This window comes from Numida meleagris, chromosome Z, assembly GCF_002078875.1.
Source record: "Numida meleagris isolate 19003 breed g44 Domestic line chromosome Z, NumMel1.0, whole genome shotgun sequence".
Lineage (NCBI taxonomy): Eukaryota > Metazoa > Chordata > Aves > Galliformes > Numididae > Numida > Numida meleagris.
Window position 1 is genome coordinate 55004295 of NC_034438.1, and position 20139 is coordinate 55024433.

At 40.2% G+C, this 20139-nt stretch overlaps 1 protein-coding gene and 1 long non-coding RNA gene across 13 annotated transcripts in view; one reads left to right on the forward strand and one right to left on the reverse strand.

Annotated features, from left to right (window-relative positions):
* ZNF462 (zinc finger protein 462) overlaps positions 1-20139 on the forward strand; it is a 92108-nt gene that overhangs the window by 19581 nt on the left and 52388 nt on the right. The window lies entirely within an intron of this gene.
* On the reverse strand, positions 5800-20136 carry LOC110389330. The gene is made up of 3 exons (XR_002433150.1): positions 17905-20136; positions 14259-17733; positions 5800-7346 (listed from the first exon to the last, which is right to left on the reverse strand). It is a non-coding gene; the product is annotated as an uncharacterized LOC110389330 (long non-coding RNA).

Genomic DNA, 20139 nt, shown 5'->3' on the forward strand with positions numbered 1-20139 from the left:
AAGTTCCTGTGGCCAAGAGGTGATTTTTGGAATGCATCAATTCTTCTTAAAAGACAACAGGAATTTTTGGGGGGCTGTCCTCAAATATGCACAAGGGAGTCAAGCTGAAGAGGGGAAATTATCAGAACATGTATTTGAACAATCTTTAAATTCTCAGTCTAATATCTTTTGTGTCCCTTCAAGTAAGAGGGATTGAGAACTGAGTCATTTCCTCAGGGTTATCTAGACAGAAGTATCTGCTGTTGCATCTCCAAAAGAAGGGGACACTGGGATAAGAAAACCTCAGGCAGTTAGCATGAAGGAATCAAAGGTCTCATTGACCGTTGGCTTTCTAGTGTATTTAAAAAAGATTTGGGGGGCTTTTCATGACCAAAGCGAATACTGACCTTGCTTTAATAGATCAAATAGATAAAACCAGCATTGTGCTTTTGAGAGCTCTTGATCCCAGAAAGAAAAGAAAGGGTCTCCTTTTTCTTTCTTAGACCCGTTCCACTGCAAACAAAAGCATCCCACAAGTGAGACAAGAAGAGTATCTGACAGGATTTAAAGAAACTTTTCATTTTTCCTTCTGTTCTCTACACTGGTAAGAGGCTGGATATCAGGAAAAGATTCTCCACAGAGAGGGTGGTCAGGCAGTGGAACAGCCTCCCCGAGGAAGTGGCCATGGCACTAAGATTGCCAGAGTTCAAGAATCTTCTGGAGAATGCTCTCTGACATACGATCTGATTTTTGGGTGGTCCTGTGTGGAGGCAGGACTTCATGATCATTATGGGTCTCTTCCAACTTATGATATTCTATGATTCTAATTTATATTTAAAAATAAAACAGACCTAAAATCTCCTAATTTATTTATATCTGTAATAGAAAATATGGAACAGAAATTGCTCTGTGACTCGCATGAGAAATGTCTTGACTTTGAAGCCAGTGTGGGCTTCAAGAGTCTTGTCTTTTTCTTGAATTGTAAAACAGCAATCCTGCAAAGCAGGAGATATCATTCAAAATGGTTAGAATAGTTAATCAGACCAGTACAGCACTGAGATGTATACAACGGATATACTGTCATTCTGCTGCTGCTCTGTGTAAGTACTACTCTTGGAACACTAAATTCACTCCTGAAGTTGGCATGTCTTTAAAAATAAGGGTGGAAATGCTGAAGATAGCAATGATCTGAAGTCTGGAAAATTGTTCTTCACAGTGAGAACTTTCAGATAGTCCATTCTCCCCTTTCAGAGTTTTTCAGAAGTGACATTTACAGGGCTAAAAGCAGCTAATTTGCCAGGCTATGCTCGTAATTATAGGAATCTGGACTCTGTACCAAACTGTAACAAGATGCAGAGCCTGGAATCTAAGACTAGAAAATGTTTGCTATATAAATAGTTCTTTATTTCTAATTTAATAGTGGAAAAAGATTAGGTGCTATTGGAATAACTAATGGACTCAGTAGAAAGTCCTAATGCGTCAAGCCTGTAGTCTCTTCAGATGCTGTGCTGAGAGACAAGCTTTAGACCGTTACACCTGAGTTGGATAGGAACAACTGCCTAGTTGTACAAGGTAAACTTTGAGCAAGATGACTGCCCTTATCTCATGCCATGGCAGGGGTAAGTTCTCTTAAAGAACCGCTGATGAGAATTCTGGAACTTTGCTATGTAGTATGTCTCAAAGTGTTCTGAGTTTTTCTGGAACATGCAATGAGAATCTTTGTCACCCAGCATAGCAGAGAGAAGCAAATAACCAAGTTAAGTGAAAAATAAAGCAGACTGAGGGTTTGTAGTGTGAATTGATGCTTGGTTACCTCTCTCCCAGTTTTTCCTCCATTTCCCTGTTTTAGGCTTAAAACTATGAATGAATGATTTGCACTTAGTTCTCAAAGTGGAATCTGTGCACAAGGTTGGTGGGAAGCTGCCTTGCTCTTACAAATAGCTATATTTTCCTGTTGTCTCCATAGAGGAAAACAAGAAACAAAACAGGGTTTTTGTAGTCCTTGACAGAGCTGTGACAGACTCGCACATTGTGGTTTCTAAAGGACAGTAAATCCCCCAAACTAGAAGACCTCAAGTTGCCTCTGGACTCCACAACCCAGTTCTTTGGTCACTGAGAATTTTAGTCCTGGTTTTACAGGCAGGAACTAGTTACTTTGGTCCTGTCGTTACCACAGAGGTGATTGTGGCATGAAAACCTAAACAGAATTTGTGAACATGTCCATGTCCTAGGGCAACCTAACTTTGTATTAAAAATACACCACAATTATATTATGATTTCATAGTAACCAGTTTTCGTATTAATAATAATTTCACAAGAACTAATCCACAATACCTTTCAGTAGTAATCTATCAGAATTTTGTTAGACACCTCTCAAAATTATAGACTTCCATTAAGGATGATACATTTAGGAAACTTAAGAGATTAACTCTTTTGTCTTCTGTGCTAATCAAAAGGCTTTAACAATGAGCACTGTCATTATTTCTTCTGGGTTTCTTGGTAACTGATATACAAACAAGTCAATATTTGGAAAAAAGTGGTACATTAGCTTGGCTTTGAAGGTCACTCCACACAAAAGGCCTCACTGTAAATGCTTTTTAAACTAGTTTATAAACTAGTTACCTTTATAAACTAGTTACTGTAAGAGGATGAAGGAGTTTTGATTCCCTAATTGACAAAATATTTTCAGTCCTCAATTTGTAGTTTCCATTTTGAAAGACTGCTTTCAAGACCCATTGTATTGCAGCAATCTAATTGGAGGAGTTAGAAGACAATGGCAGAACAAGGAGCTCATGAATGAAGAAGGGGGAAGAGGTCTGAGCTGTTCTTTCTGCGTTACTTTGTTTGGGAATGGGTGATTATTTTGACTTGTAAGTAACAGCTGTCTTCCAACATGAAATGCAAGATAAGTTAATATAGAAGGTGACTTCCTCTATTCTAACTGTTCCCGCTCAATTTCTCTCCCATATTCTTTGTCAAACCTTTTTTTTTCTAGTCATGGCTGCAAAGGAGTCTTCTCGTCTTTAACATGAACATTTCCTTTCTTCTACTAATGAAGCCTACAGATATAGACCCTGTGTGCTCAGCTGAAAAGGAAACCACTTTTTTTTTTTTTTGACAGTGAAGCTTCACTGCCAAAATGATCTTGTACTGCAGGTGGCTAGAGGTATATGATACAAGTTAGTCTGTCAGCTTTGGAACACATCTGAAGGGCAAGCTCTTCAGGAAGGGTGAACCGTAGCACCAATTCTGTGATTAGCAAGTCTAGTTCTGCCTCCTTCAGCTTCTGAGTTCTTGAAGATCCATTGCAAGCTCTGCTTTCAGGTAAGGATAAACTTAATCCTATTTTGACCTCTGCTTCATAATAAAAGGCAGCAGTTAAGTACTGATTCACATAAAGATCTGATTCTCAGCTGGAGAATACTGGCAGAACTCCAGCAAATTTCTAGAAATAAAAAACTGGTGAAATCTCTGAAAGCCCAGCAAGTACTGGGACTTGCATAATATTCTGTAGGTCATAAGAATATGGGAACAGGAAGTTGGAATAATGGCTTAATCTTTTTTTTTTTTTTTTGGTAAGAGGGAAAGAAAATCTTTAGGAAGAACTCTGCTCCTTTTCTCTTGGTGGTATTGGCTTGCACAGCTTTGTTTTTCTTTGAAAACTGATATCAGAAGAGTATCCAACCTTCAGGAGTGGAGCCATTATATGTGGTGCGGTGGAATAGGAGCCAAAGTTTATAAATAAAATACCAGGCTGCCTTCCTCAGGATCCAGACATAGTGTACACACACACACGTATGCAATATTTTGACTGACCACAGTTGTATCAGTTACTGAGTTCAGAGCAACAGACAATGAGAACCAAAAAATGAGTCCTGTTCCTCAAAAAAGAAAGAGGAAGACATGTCAGACTTCTGCAGTCTCAGATACCAGATTGTGGAGTGCATGGGAGGCCCCTTATCACAAGCAGGTTTGAGACAGCAAAACCAGATGACTTTTTGGTCATTCCTGGTGGTGTCTGCTGCAGCTCCCTCCCAGCCCTCTTTTTTCTCTCTCATTTTCTCTGCCCTACAGAGTAGTGGTTCAGAGCAAATCAGTCTTCTTTGGAAAAAACTGTCTTAAGATGTGAAGGCAGTGTCTTTCATTTCATTCTGTGAGCTGAAGGATTAGCACACCAAACTTATTCAGAAGAAATGAAAGACCAACTCCTCCAACTTCAGAGCTACCTTAAAGTTTTACATCACCACCACTAGGCTGTGGAAATAGCAGTAGCAGATAACCTGCTTGCATCTTTCCAAAAGACCTGAAGAAGGTGTGGCCTAAAGAGGAGGTAGTAAGTAGACTGGAAAAAATTATCTCTGGCTGAAAAGCAGAAATTCAAGATTAAATGGTAGGAGTGCAGATAGGAAGGTAGACATCTTAAAATGGAATGATCTTTTGAAGGAAAAGATGACACTAATCAGAGGGGAAAGAAAGCTGGCAGGGATAATCCTTGATCTTGTGTGAAGCTAGACAGATGAAGAAAGTGAAAGATTTAACCTTTTTTTGTCTGCTTCCTTGAAATGCTGATGTCATCTCTACTTCCAGACTTTTCCTGGTAAATGTGAGCGGGATTGCTAGAGTTGCGAAGTTGGTTTTTTTTTTCAGTGCTTGATGAGAGATGCAGAACCTCTGCTACCTCACAACTGATGATGCGAGGGATGGAACACCTCCCCTGTGAGGACAGGCTGAGAGCTGGGGCTCTTCAGCCTGGAGAAGACTGAGGGGACCTTATAGTGGCCTTCCAGTACCTGTAGGGGGCCTACTGAAAAGCTAGAGAGGGACTTTTTATAAGGACATGTAGGACAAGGGGAAATGGCTTTAAACTGGAAGAGGGTAGAGTTAGACTAGACATTAGGATGACATTCTTTCCTGTGAGGATGGTGAGACACTGGCACAGGTTGCCCAGAGAGGTTGTGGATGCCCGCTCACTGGAGGCATTCAAGGCAAGGCTGGATGGGGCTGTGAGCAACCTGCTCTACAGGGAGGTGTCCCTACCTGTGGCGGGGGGGTTGGAACTAGATGATCTTAAAGGTCCCTTCCAACCCAAATTATTCTATGTTTCTATGAACTAATGTGACGGGAGAGGTGTGCAGACACCAGCTGTGCACAGACCATCTGCCTGTGTGCTGCCTAAAGCTTGGGTACCGACTTTTTTGACTCCATGGATAGATGCAGGTTCTAGAAAAACTTCTGTTCCTGAGACTCCCCTCAGTCAAGAATCACACTGGATTTTTAGCTAGGATTTTCCCAGCTGCAGCAAGCATGTTTGTATGTCTTGGTTGACAACTACAGGGGAAAAAAGAAAACAAAGATGAAGTGTTACTGCTATATATCTCTGCCCCAGCTAAGTAAGTCACAGCTGCCCATGACACAGTTGGCTTTTCGCAGAGCTCAGTCTGTCCGTGCTCTGCAGTAGTAGGAGAAAGTATGCTCAGTATGCTTCCTTCAGTAGGAATGCCAGCAGTATCTTGGATTACAACAGAGAATGTTCTGCATCTTTAAGCTCCTTCTGCAGAATTTAGGTGCTTGTTAAATGGGAGTAGGAGTTGTTGGTAGGTTGTATATGTACCGCACACAGGCTAATTGCCATTTTGGGGGAAATCCATGAAAACTTAGATATCCAGACTGACGAACTAGGATGCTTATTTTATTGAAGTTTTTCAGGAAGAACGTATTAATGGAACATACACTGAAGGAGATGCTGTAGACTAGAGGTTTTGAATAACTTGATTCTCTTACAACCTGAACTTAAAAAAAAAAATCCATAATTTTTTTTATTTTTTTTATTTTTTTTTTTATTTTTTTTGTGGTGATAACCTAACAACGAAGGGTAGGTGCAACTGTCAGTACATGAAAACTAATTGCCCGAGTTGTTCTCATAAATTTTATTAGCCAGGGTCAAGTGGTGGAAGTGTGCACAAGTTTTGTGGCTCCAACTAGCATGTGCAAAAGAGAGGTCTGATTAAATCATACTTCCCCTTCTTTGGTCATGAATATCTCCTGCTCACAGAATACATTGAGGAAGATCTAGAGTGTTCCTCTTATGGTATTTTTAAAAAGGTGCTATAAAGAATATTCCCTCTGTTGACTTCTACTAAGTTTTTTTTGTTGTTGTACCTTCCCTCTTGGTATTTGCTAGAACAGAACAATCATGAATATGTTGTCCAATATTTAGAAGAGTTTGGTAAGAGAGTAGGAGGATTTGGTGGTTTGGGTAAAGTCATCTCAAGAGAAATGCCTCACAGATGCTACAAGAATTTGACTTTTCCAGGTGTCGAACCTTGGAAACCAATATCCTTTCCCATCCTCTGTAAAGTTGAACTGCTCCCTTTTCTCAGTCTCCTTTCTCTTTTAATATGAGTTATTTCAAATCTCAAGCAAGATAGGGGTTAGACCATGACCACCATCCCTAACCTCCATCTTCCCTGGTATTCTCTTCCTCAGCCCTTCAGGCATTTTGCTGAGTTGGCCTAAATATTTCAGCAAAAGACCTGGATTCTATGCAGAGAGATGGAAATGGCAATCCAGAGACAAAAAAGTAAATACAAAGATGATTAATAAAGGGAGTCAGATATATCCTTGTGTGTGGTGTATGATACACCTGTGCTACCAAAATTTTAATTTCCGATGTTCTGGAGAACGTTGTACTTGCAGTTGCTGTGGAAAGTTAGCACTGGGATTTCAAAGCCAATGGCACAGAAGGCAGCATGGTGTAGCAGGGAGGGGCTGGAATCTGGGAACCTGCTTTCTTTCAGATCAACTACGCAACTTGGAGTCAAGCCACTTCACCTCCCTGTGTTTATTCATCCTAAAGTTAAAAAGGAAGGCTCTTCACAGTGAAGACTTACTCATCCTGCTCTTCACACAGGTAGAGTCTACCGCAGTGTGGCCTGAAAGTGAATGATTCAAATAAATACATAGCAACTGTGTGGATCAGAGTATCAGTACCGGTATTGCTACTTGACAATTTAATTCTGCCTTTGTGTCCCTTACATATTACAAGTTGTGAGTCTTCAGCTAATGTCCAGTAATTTGTAACTGCTTGAAAACCACAGAACTACTTCAGTCTTCAGTATCTTTGAGAGCACGTCACTTCTGCTGATTTATATGACTCGTTCATGATAAATGAATGGAAACCTAATACATATTATGTTGTCTTCCATCACTTTGGTGTTCCAAAAACAGAAGAAGTAAAAACGAAAGTTCTGCAGAGATGACTGTATACTTCTGTCATGGTCTCTTGTCAATGAAATCCTAAATGAATGTGAAAGTTTCACTCTGCATACATTCTTGTGAACAAGAGCCCACGCTTGAACAAATGCTTGCTGCAAGAAACAAATAAATGCGTATAAGTGCCTTTTACCTAAATGAGTTTTAAAGTAAAAAAAAAAAAAAAAGCCTAGAATGGACTACAAAACACATTACTTTTTTTCTTCCCCATAGTATTAAAGGATGTTGGCTAACATAAATTAAGTCCTTCAAAATATTCATTATATTTTAATGTCATATGGCTCGTGTGCATTGGATCATATACTTCTGTTAATATTTTATTAGTTTGAAAGTTCTGTTGGGTGCTAATACATCATCTTACAGCTTGGATCTTCTGGATTCTTTTAGTATTTCTTCATAGTATTTTTGCCATTTTTGTTAACGTAAAATGTATTTTTGACTATCTTTTCCACTTTGCACACAAAGTAAATGACACTGTTCATATATACGTGTAGTTATTCAGACAGAACTAATGCAGTTTTGATTAACTCTTAAGTCCAGAAGTGTGTTCTCAGACGCATGGTTTGCCATAATATATCAATGAGAGAACTGCTGTGCAGACTCCTTTTCTAGAGCAAAGGGTGAATGGGCTTCTGGTGGTAGCCAGAAGCAGAGTACCTATCCTGTACAACCACCATCCCATGTATTTTAGTGTATCTGGATTTGCATTGACCTAAGAGAGATTTTCTGAGGACAAAGCTCAGAAGACCTGAGAAGGCCATTTCTTGGCTTTTAGTATAATACTTCTCTCCATAGTTCTCTTTGTTGCTTCTTAGTATTTATGTGCAAAACCTAAATCCTGGTGAAATCATGGGTTCTCATACTGTTGGGGTCTCTGCCTTCTCCTGAATCTGTCTAAATATCTTCTGAGATTTTTTTTTTTTTTTTTGTCAGGGTATTTTTTCCTCTTTAATTAGGCACATCCATGAGAGCTGTCCAAAAAGCCCTTACTCCTTAAAGTTGCCCAAGAAGTCTCTTGAACCAGAGAAACTGAAAATCCCTTCTACACTTTACCTTGCTTTAGACAGCACTCTCTAAGGACCTGTGCAAAGTTTTTTATATCCTTCCTCTTACAAATAATTAATTTGTATTCAGATTACAGGTTACACAGATTTTCAAAGGTTATGGAATCTAAATTATCTTGAGCCTTTCTCTGAATTGGATTGTTCTATGCTTCTCTTTTTCAGTGATGAAAATATGCTATCCTCTGATGGAGTGTTTGAATAGAACATGATGGCAAATTTCAAATCTGTGGTGGTCCAAAGTAGCTGAAATCATTGATGATCTATTCATAAATTATGAGAAGCTATTGGTTTAATTAATTGCATTAAATGGAAAGAGAGAATGGCTGGAAAATATAAGAACAGGGTGTTCATGGTCTCACTTTAATTTCTTTTCAACTGAATACTTTTTATGTTCATAAACTAGCCTTGAACTGAACTCTCCTTGTAACAAGTAAGATTATTTTTATGTTATTTGGCATTTGTATGCATATTCTGGGCTAAAGTTTTGGAAATTGATTTCTCCTTTATCCGCTTTTACCCTGCATCCTTACGGTAAAACCAGAGTGGTCCCACTTTCTCCACAAAAAGGGTACTATTAGGACAATGGTTAACTATCTTTTTTAATTCTAAAATAAGATTTTGTTACCTTATTAGTTTAAAATGGTTGAGATTTTGCCAGCTTTAGATTCCTAAAGGTAAAGCATTTACAATAGCAGAAAAAACAAAATGTCTATTGGACTTATCGAAAAGAAAAAAGCCACAAAAGTTCTGTAGTGTCTACATAATTGCAAGGATTATAGCTTTTGAAAGATGTAGTTGGGTTATAATTTCAGCTCTCCTTCCCTGTGGGCCATATTACAAAGTCTTAGTTAATTTTCCTTTATGGTCCATTTCCTGTTTGGGCTTTTCTAAGGAGAAATAAAAAATAAATGTATTTTAGTTGTTGAGCATGAAACAACTTGTTTAAAGGAAAAGAGAACAGAGTAGAAGAACTTCATTAGAAGCTTCAACATCTTACTGCTTCTGATGTAACTTAGCTTTAAAAATAGTTTTCTTCTTAATTTGAACATGCTCAGTATAGCTAGTACAAAGGACTGCTTATTATTGGAAAGATGAAAAATAGGGTTAACAAGGGGTATTTTTTTCTTTTTGTGATTGTTCTTAATTATTACCCGTGTAACGAAGTGTGCATCTTTTGCAGACAGGCAATAACAACTTTTTCCTGTTTTTAAGGCAGTATTTTCTAATGCCTGTTTGATCCAAATACCATCTGGCTGGACAGATTCCATTAACCTTGGTCAATTCATAGATACTGTGAACCAGAATACTGGGATCACTCAGAATTATGCTGTTCTCCTTTGAAATAAACTGTAGCTGTTCCACTTAGTTCCTTCTAGATACTGATATCCACAGATATCCTTATTTAAAATACTTTGTATTTCATATTCAGGCTGTATATATTACACCATCTGCAAAAACTTGTTTCCTGGAAGGGCCAAGTGGGTGGAGGTGGAGGTTGAAGAGGGAGTAAAAGGAAGCAAATTTGGAATCAGGATACTGCATTCCAGTGTGTATATATTGCATCCCAACATGTAATCCAGTGGAGTATATACCCAGTTTAGAGGGCAAAGCATTCTGGACAGCATATAATTGTTAGCTGCATCTTGTTCCTTTTTTTCAGTGGTATCACTTTTCAGCAAATTCAGTGATGGGACCAGCACCTTTCTGCTACCATCCCAAATAGAGGATCTTCACTTGCACAGGTGAAAAAGATCTTGTAAGAAGGGTGGCAGAAAGAAGGGACACAGACAAGTTGTCACTAGTCTTAGAACTGTCAAATACTGGAAAAGTGTATATTCTTCTACCTGCAGCAAAGATGCTGGCTGCCATACTGTGCATGAGTTAGTGGGCAAATAAAACTATGAATTCTGTCTGGTATTATGAATGGGTCACTTATGGATTCGTATTACCTGAGGAAATGAACTGGCTGACAGAGGCTTCTGATGGCTGCCCAGCAAATGTCAGATACAGCAGGAAGCTTAGAAGGAGGAAATGGATAGCTGGAGACACAGGCAGTACTAAAGTAGCTATGTTGTTGGTGGAGCTCCTCAAATGAACGCATTTCTGAGGAGTTTACTGGGAATGCAAAACAATCTTTAAGCTCTGCTAATTAGTGTTTTCTCATCCTCCAGCAGAATTTCAACCATGGATCCTGCTTTATAATTAGAGAATAATGCATGAGATGGGTTTGGGTCTGCATGAGATGATGTGCTGGTCTTCTCAGCTTTGTTTGCTGGTAAAGAACAAGACCTCTGGTGCCTTGGTTTTGTAAAACCCATTCTTCTGACTGCCCTTTTTCATCCTGTCCACACACTGACTGCGTGGGTTTAACCCTTTGAAGGAGGACTCGTAAGATGCAGTACCTACAGAGCATGTAAGGTCTCAGGTCAGACTAAGAATGAGCTGCATCATCCCCAGGGTCCTTCCTAAGCTGAACCAATGTTAGTGACGAAATCAGACAATGGCCTTTCCCTGTCAGATCTGATCCATGCAGCTCTTCTTTGGTTCCCAACTGTTCTGTGAAAATTTTCTTACTTAGAGAGTCTTGTATTTCTACCAATTTGGGTGCTGGATTTTGGCAATCATCTCTGGAGTTTGAACCAGAGGCTGAAAGGTTACTCTTCCCATCAACCCAATTCAGTCTCTGTCACCACTGCTATCACAGAGGACCAGTCTGCCCTTCAAGCAGAACACGTGTCTAGCAAAGCAGCTTTTCACATCTGTCTTTCCAGATGGTGATCTCTCTTCATTTTAGCTTCTTGAAGTCAGTTTCCTGTAGCAGACCCAAAACAGAGCTTTACCCTTTTTGCAGATGCTTTCTGAGTGCTTGTGTCTAGGTGTCCACCTCTGTGACTTTGATGAGAATGGCTGCTTGTGTTTTAAACCAACTGTGTTGGCTGGTCTAACCTCAGACCTCTAAGATTAAAATTCTGTGACCTCTAAAACAATCTAGCAGTTAACGGTTTCCCATGGTTTAGCTCTGTCACCAGTTTTTAAGCTGTATTTACCCTTTGTAAAAACACCATGCTCCTTGCAAACTAAGATCTGTCCTCCCTAAAGCATGTTTGTAACTGACCAGCCATAGCACTGTAAGCCATCAGACCATTCAGTGCAGCAAGTATTTTGGGTGATCGGCAATATTGCTTTTAAAGGCACAAAAGGCTAGGAAGTCTGAGGGTTCATTTAAGGGCAGATGGCCATCAGGAGATGATCTTTTTGTCTTCAGCCACTGCTCTGCTCTTTTCCTCTTCAGTTCATGTTATAGCAGGGTACATAGTTGATTTTGTTGTATCTCATTCACTACTGTCAGGACCCCATTTCTCATGGGCCTGACTTTCCTTGGCAAGAAAGAGAACTTTGCTGGAGCTATGCCAGGCTGAGGAGTATGCTCCTCCCCTTGCTCCTGCCAGGATGCGGATAGTAATGAACCCTTTGTGTAAAGGGCTGCAAGAAGATGTTATTTCCAATGCATTAGAAGGAATTGGATTGCCTCTAGAGTACCCAGGGAGCATGCTGCTGTGTTCTTCAGCACCACCTACTGACATCTTCCTCTCCCAAGTCCATGCACAAGTGGGAGTGCACTTGTCTTCAGTCACAGGAACTGGATTTTTTGAGGTAATTGACAATACACTCTTAGCTGAAAATGAGTAACCCCAGATCCAGTGCTTTCAGTTGCATTATGCAGTGTGAGGACCAATGAGAAGCAGCCCACAAAAGCAAAGTTGCTTTGTTCTGGTATCTTGTTTTCCTAGTGGGCCAGCACAGTTTCCTCTTCAACACACATCTCTATACAAGAGTGTTTAGAGTTTGGGTTGTGTCACTGAGGTGAGCATCTTCACTTATTTCCTGTGATCATTCAGTACGGGAACCAAGTGGCAGATGTAACTTCTACTTTGCTCTGTGCTGTTGCATTTTCCCTTTTTTATCAGGTTAACTTCAGAATTTAAACACATCTTCTCTTTGAAAGTTTTGAGTGGAAAAATGGCTTAATGCCTTTTTGTGTATGTGTGTAGTCTTTCATTTTCTTCTTCTCTTCCTGGTAAAAAAGGAAGCTAAGTTTATTCTGTGGAAAAGAAGGAGCCTATCTCATAAGAATTACCCTCTTTCCTAGTACAGTTGTTACATCTTCTTGTAATACGTAGCCAGAGCAGTGCTTTATTTATTGAGTCCGGTGGACTAAAGGAGAAGTTGACAAAACTGTGTCTGTATTCACACCTCCACAACTAATTTTGTACAGCAAATGAAATAAGCAGTATACTTAATAAGGAAAAAATCCTACTCTGATCATTCAGTTGTTCAGCCTCTAAAGAGCCTTGATTTCTATAAGGATTAATAATTTGCCATGAAGGTAATTTAGAAGACAAGAAAAGCATATCCTAGTTTTGTTTACAGCAAAAGCACTTGATATTTGATAACCTTCCCACAGGTCTGAAGTTCTTCTTCCTACAACTCAGCTGATCATGCTATGTACCATAATGTCTGACAGATAACCTTCATGAAAGGAACATACACGATCAAAGATGCTTTCTTCATTTGTCTTTCCATTAAGTAGTGGCATCATATTTGCAATCTTTTATTTAAAAAGTTTGAAAGTATCCTTCAGGAATTTAGATTTTATTTTTAAGAATAAGTATATATTTATAGACTAATATACCAAAAAACTAACACACAAAACCCAAAACAAATTACTTGTGAGAACTAAAAATTAAGGTAACAATAGGTACCTTGTAACGATTATGCCCCTCCCCACCTCATGGCTCTTCGTATTTAAGTCACTTATATCTTGGTTTGAATTTATTGTAAGTAATACTTGGGTTTGAGATTAAATACTCCATCTTTGACCTTCCTTCTAGGAAAGTTTGCCTTTTTTTGCAGTGGGATAATCATCACTTGCTATGTCTTCCTGAGGCTGGGGTCTACAGTCTTTTTCCTCAATATACTGCTTAAACTGACACTGTGTTCCTGTATTTTATTTCATTTTTCTAAAATCATAGGCTTAAGGAACCAATAAAGCTAGTAGTGATGAATTTATCATTTAAAGCCATTTCAGGTTATTTTATGTATTTATTAATATTTGAAGGAAAAAAAAAAAGACAGAGGTTCTATAATTTTTTTTTTTCCTAGAACCGAAAAAGCCATCTATGTTTCTGGGTAGCTATTAGCACTGTGCAGCCACCTTCTACAAGCTTAAAGAGGAATGTTTATATTTCATTCAGCGCAGAAGGCTTTGAAAGCTATGCTGTAGCTTTGTAACAACCCAACCCGTAGTATGGTATCAGATATGTGAAATGAATACATGCATTGAAGTATGGAGATGCAACAAAAACAAATTATGACTGAACTGCTGCAGAGGGTTCAAGAAAGTTGGTCATCCAGTTTTCTGTGACAGAGAGATTTCTGACAAGTTTCTGGTCTTATGTATGAAAAAAGTATAGCAGGAAGTTTTCCTCTTGTGGAATCCAACCTGGAGCTCACTTGAGGTTCAGCATTCCAGGTATATATTTTAGGAAATATATATATATGTAATATATATAAAATATGTATATTTATAGATCAGTTTAGGTAATTGTTTTTATCATTGAGTTGTAACGCATCTCTAAAAGAAGTTTATTTCCTGAAAAGTTTGACAATCTTATATTTTAATGTGCTATGAATGTCCTTGTAGGTCAACAGAAACGAGAACAGACTGGTAAAATATTTACTGGAAGAAACTGGCAGCAGGATTAAGAATCACATATTACATATACTAACATATTACTCTCATGGGTGTAACTGTTGAGTTTCAAACTGTAATAAATGGTCCTAAACTCAACATCAGAATGGAAATTTTGACAGTAAAACCTATACCTGGTGACAATATTTTACTGTAAGTACTTTATATGAAAATAATAACTACAAATTTACCATATATGAGTGAATGGTTGCAACCCAATTCATGGAGTCTCATCAGTGTTAAGTTCTGTCAGATTCCTTATCCCTCTTCCCCATCTACCCTGGCAAAAAAAACAGAGTAGAAAAGAAAGAGTATTAGTTCAGTTTATGAGTTTGGACGAGCAACTCCAAAGTCAACCATCAGAGGACCAAGAATCTCCATAACTTGACTGGCACAGAACAATTGAAAAAGACCCATGAGTTTACGAGGTATGCCTGACTTGAGCTGAAAGCTGAATTTACTCTTGGAGTTTCTCACTAATTTATTCTTATAAGTTAAAGATGAAGCTGTCTTCCTGCACTTAGAAGGGCCTTCGGGTTTCCAGCTCCTCAAATTTTGCACTGTTCCTATGATTTTACTTGTTTTGCCTATTTCCTCCATTGCCATCTTGTTTTATAAAGAGTCTTATCCTAAATAAATAGATAAGGCAAGAGAAACTCAGTGAGACCATCAAACCAGCAGCCCCTCTGTATGTGAGTGGAACCAAGCACTGAGAGGAGCGCAGGTGGCACCGCTGGCAGGGGCCACCATAGCTGTAGGCCGAGGTGCCTTCTGAAACCCACACCTATGCAGGAGGGAGAATGCCTGGCCTGTCGTGTTATCCATGGGATTTCTTAACAGCTTTCGTCTTTGGTGAGCTGCTCATGAGTCACATTTCTGTAGTGTTTTGGTAGTTTGTTTCTGGTGGCTTAATCTCCAACAACAAAAAGAAAAAAAGAAAGTCAAAACCAACACTGAAGCTTCCAGTGAATCCAGTGTGATGTGCGACTCCAGTCTTGATGAGTGCGCTTCGTTCACACACTGACAAATCAGGGGCCAATGGGACTCCCAGAAGCCACAGCACAGGGCCTAGGCATTGACGCATCACCTTGGGGTCAGGGCTAAGGGCAGCTGTAGACACAGCTGGACATGACTGAGGACCTAACTGGAAACCCTGCACCTTGGGTGGAGTGATAAAGGCCTCAGTGGGGCTGGAATGGGTTTCTAGTACATGGACAGCCTGGCAGAGGCCCAGGGTGCTGGGCAGCAAAGCTAGTGGGTGCCTTCAGGGTTCTGACACATGCTGCGCCTCCTGGGGAGCCCTGTCAGGTGACAGCAGGCTTGGCGGTGTTCCTGCTTCCTTTGCTGTGTGGGTAGTGCTAAGATGGCTGTGTTTCAGCTCCACCTCAATAAGTGAAAACTCCTTGTGCAACATGCCTGTATGAAGTAGGGATGAAGAGGTGTCTGATCATCTGTCTGTAGGAAGGCTTGGAATTATGGAAATTTCTTTATTTTAAATGTAATGTTACTGATACTGAGCTGGATTCACACAGTGTGTGTGGTCTGAGTGACCTTTTCAGTTGTGGTTGTGCATGTGCATATTCTTAGCTTCTAGAAGCACTGCTGACTCCTTCTGAAAATACAACGGGTGGGTAGTCAACCACAGAAGCTCAATTTTGAGGTCAGCGCCTTAGGCTTCACAATTAATTTTGTATTTTGAAGCTTTAAAACCAAACTTAAACATAATGATTTGTACTACTTTGGCTGCTGCCAAATTCAGTAATGACTGTTGTTCAACAAGCACAATTATCTTTTGTTTTGGATTTTTAAAACCCTAGAAATGTAATGCAACTGTCTCTCGGATGTTCTCTTCACATATATAGGAGCGTAGAGAAGGATGTCGAAGACAATTTGATACCTCAACTCTGCTCTTTAAAATGAAAGCTACATGGCTTCCAGAATCTCTTGTGCTCAATGTTTTGGGAGCTTTTTCTCCTAAGGGAAATGAGTATACCTCTTCTCCACATTAAACATGAAAGCCATATATTTTAACAAGAGGTTCTAAATGCAAATTAATTCAGACAATGGCATTTTAAGAATCTGGTGAGGTTAGTATCATGTTAGTAAGAGTATTTTAGAAATCACATTATCTTTGGGCAATGTGGTCTCGAGATTGGTTGTGAATACGTTAGAGGGCTTGTAGGATCTATGGATTAATTTCATGGTGGTTGTGTTTGTTTGTTGTTGTTTAGTTTGTTTGTTTTCTCTCCAGGCTTCCTGTTCTGCTTTTGAGCTTATAGTTTTGGTAACTCTGTTCTCACCTACACCGCCATTCCTCAATTTTTTTTTATGCTGCTATTTGAAAATTTAAGGAATTATGGAATGTAGATTTTATTAAGCAAATTAAATACAGAAGGTAGTGTTGTTTGTATATATGGAAAGTATTGTCTTAGGCGGTAATGACCGAAAAACATGCAAATCTTGCTCTACCTCTTTTGCTTGGATTGTGTATCTTCCAGTGTATTAACATCTGCACTGACAATGCTCTTCCCTGGTGGGTAGGTGGATCTTTCTGTTCCGTGTTCCATGCAGACAATGAAGAAGAAAGACACATTGTGTTTCAGATTCTTTTGATATATGAGCTCAGAGTGGCAGTTTATGATTTTCTTAGTCTTTGTGAAATGCCCAAATTTTAAAGAAAAATGTGGGAACGGTAGGGCAGAATTCCTCACAAGACCGGTTCATCTTGCTTTCAGCACAATACTGGTGAAAACATAAAGCAGAAATTCATGGAGCTGTACCTGATGTTTGTTCCTCATAGCTGCAGTAATATTCACCTTGTCTATGACTTGGTGCTACCTTTGTGAGATAGCTCCTGCTGACATTACAAGCTAGAACCCATTAGAAAGTCCTCATTAGATTTTAATCAGCAGCTATTAGTGATTTCTCAACTGCTCCTTCTGATTTGTAGCAGAAGGGTACTGTTGTTGACCTAAGATTGTCTAGACAAAAGCCAGCATCCTTGAGGATACCTTCTCCAAGCGTCAGCGTATGAAAGAATTGTGGCTGCTGGAGATGGGGATGGTGATGTTTTTTTTTAATCTCTTGAAGCTCCCAGCATTCTATTTTTTTAGAACTTCAGGTTTGCTCTCCTGGTTTTCTATTTTGTAAGCTGTCCTGAAGTTTCCAAAAGAGACACAAAGCTGAAAGCACTTTGTGATGGTGTTTCTGAAGCTTTTCGGGGGCTGGGGAAGCGGAGGGAAGAGAGATTTGTGTGCGTGCGTGTTGTTTTTCCTCTCTTCCACACAATGGAGTTTTTAGAGAACCTCTCTTAAAAGGCATAGCTACAGCCTTTGTGTTGAAGGGTGTGTCTGCTGGCAGGGTTTGCTGATGCAGACGGGCTGGCTGGTGATTAACAAAGGTCATTAGACTTTGGAATCTGGCAGGGGACTGGGGTGGTGTGTCTTCTGCGCCGAGCAGGAGGGCTCCTCAGTTGCTGGAGGCACCCCCGTCCACTTCGCCCCCCCGAGCCCTCCTCCTGCTGGGAGGCTCGGCTCTGCCTTGCCTCTGCCTGTAGGACAGCTTGGACCGGAGTCTTGATGCTGTAATGCCGTGTTTCTGGATTGAACCGTCACATTTGTCATCCATGGGACAGGGAACCAACCCTGGGAGATACTTGCTGGCGCTCTGCTCAGGGAGAGAAGGTGCTGCTTGGGCAGTGCAGGGGAACAGCAGCGATGTGGTTCGGGGTGCAAGGCATGCAGGAGAAGGGCAGCTGTGTCTTGGAGATGCTGATTTTTCAAGCATCACTCAAGGAAGAGGAGGAAAAAAAAGGGGGAAAAAAAAAAAACAACAAACCTGGTGTGCTTGAGATGAAGCTGAGATAAGTGAGGCCATGTTGTGCACGGGTGAGAAGCTATGAGCCTCTCAGTGCTGGAGTTGTCTGAGCTAAAATGGCTGCTCCCAGAGCTCAGAGGACTAGGGCAGCTTAGTGAGTCTTAAAGCTTCAGTGACGCAGGGGCTCATATCTCTTGAAAGTGTGATAAACACATTCAGCAGAGCTGTGGCTTGTTTGGCTGAGATGAAAGGACTAAGCTTGGGGGGATGGGTAGTGAAAACTGGATGATCTGCTTTTCTGTGAAGTGCTCTAAATGCAGGAGTCGTCTGCTCCATGGAAAAATTTGTTTTCAGGTCTAATGGACTGTGCTAAAGGAGACGTGGGGTGGGGCTTCACTCACTGCTGTAATTTGATCCAGAGCAGATAGCAACCTCTTCCACACAATTTGGTTTGGTGCTTGCACATAAAGGCTCGAGTATCTCGATTATTTTAACTTTGTTAGCCGAAAAGAAGCTGGTACAGCGTTCATTTTCTTTATTGGTGGTGGGAGGGAGGGGCGTGGAGAGGAACGGAACGCAGTGCAGCCTGCAAAGTACCGTAGGTAAATATGTGGAGAGCCTATGTGCTCAGACTGTCCAGAATTTGACTTAGTAGAAGTTTATTTTAGCAGGCTATCAGAAGAAACATTCTTTCATATAAAATCCTGATGCAATATACTCTCTTATTTCAGTACATTAATGCTTTGGAGCCTTCTCACTGTAGAAGTAGCTCTGTACTCATCACAGAATAGACACGTGGAATTTTCAGTGTTTTGAGCTGCTCCTGCATCTTGGACCTCTGGAATGACCAGATTATCCCTAGCCCAGCAGAGCATGTGGAAACTTAAAAAGTAATTATTTTATTACTGGTGTCTAAATGCTGCATGAAGGAGGAGAGTCTAAGGCTTTTGTGTTGGTTGTGTTTTGTGTCTCCTCACCCTCATGGCAATGCATAAGTATACAACTCTGACACAGGATTAATTGGTTCACAAGCTAAACCTCTGTCCTTCATGTTGCCATGGCTTATATTACTTGGTACTTCAAGGTACCCAAGGCATTTGGGTAAATCAAAGAAGCTGGGGTGTTTCTGAGATAAGTCTTTGTTACACATTTGCATTGTACTTCAGCAATATTCTTATTCCCATTGCTGTCCCTGTTTTCCTCCAGTCCTCACCTTCTCGCAAATATCTCACAAAGGTGATGTCTCTAGAATATACTCAAAGCAGTAAACATTTTAACAAAGAACAGGGTCTGCAGAAGGGTGGGGGTTGGAAGGGACCTCTGGAGGTCATCGAGTCCAACCCTCTTCCCTACAGTAAGTTACACAGGAAAGTGTCCAGGTGGGTCTTGAATGTCTACAGAGAAGGAGACTCCACAACTCATCTGGGCAGCCTGTTCCAGTGCTCTGTTACATTCACAGTAAAGAAGTTTATTCTCACGATCAAGTTGGAACCTCCTGTGTTCCAGTTTCTGCCTATTGCCCCTTGTCCTGTCACTGAACACCACTGCAAAGAGCCTGGCCCTGTCCACTTCACTCTCACTCATTAGATATCTGTACACAGTGATGAGATTCCTTCTGTCATCTCTTAAAAAGCCTTGGTGGAGGTAAGGCTGAACAAAGCATTCTGCCTTGAGTTCACAAAGTAGCTGCATCTCACCTTGCAGTTATGTCTACGTTTTCCACCACCATCAGTACTATCAGAATGTTGATCAGAAAGGCGGTTGTCTTCCTGTGGAGGTGTTTAATCTCTTAATAGTAAAGCAGACAGTGCTTTTCATCTTCCAACATGTGTTAGAGTGGGACGTACAGATGCAGAAGCCACTGTTTTCTGATTGTAATTTTGAGTGTGTGATTGTTCAGGAGTAATTTGCTGTTTCTGTAGTGTACAGGTTCTGGTCTTTGAACAAGACAAACTTCAGAGCAGTGGCTCTGTCCAGTGTAATGGAAAAGCCAAGGGGACAAAGTCCATTGAATCAGTAGTCAATTGTCAGAAAGTTGACTATAGTGTTTAGTCAGCAACTTGTAAGCTACCTAGGTAGGACTTGATGCGAATCCAAACCAATGCCTCTTCTTGTAGTAATTACAGGTTGAGTTTTGCACTGCAGTAGTTACAGAATCTCTAGAAACGAATTTCTTTACAAATATGACTTTACCTATTCTTAGAATTACTTTAAATGGCATTACTGTAAAACAGTTCTTCTTCACCTCCTCTCTTG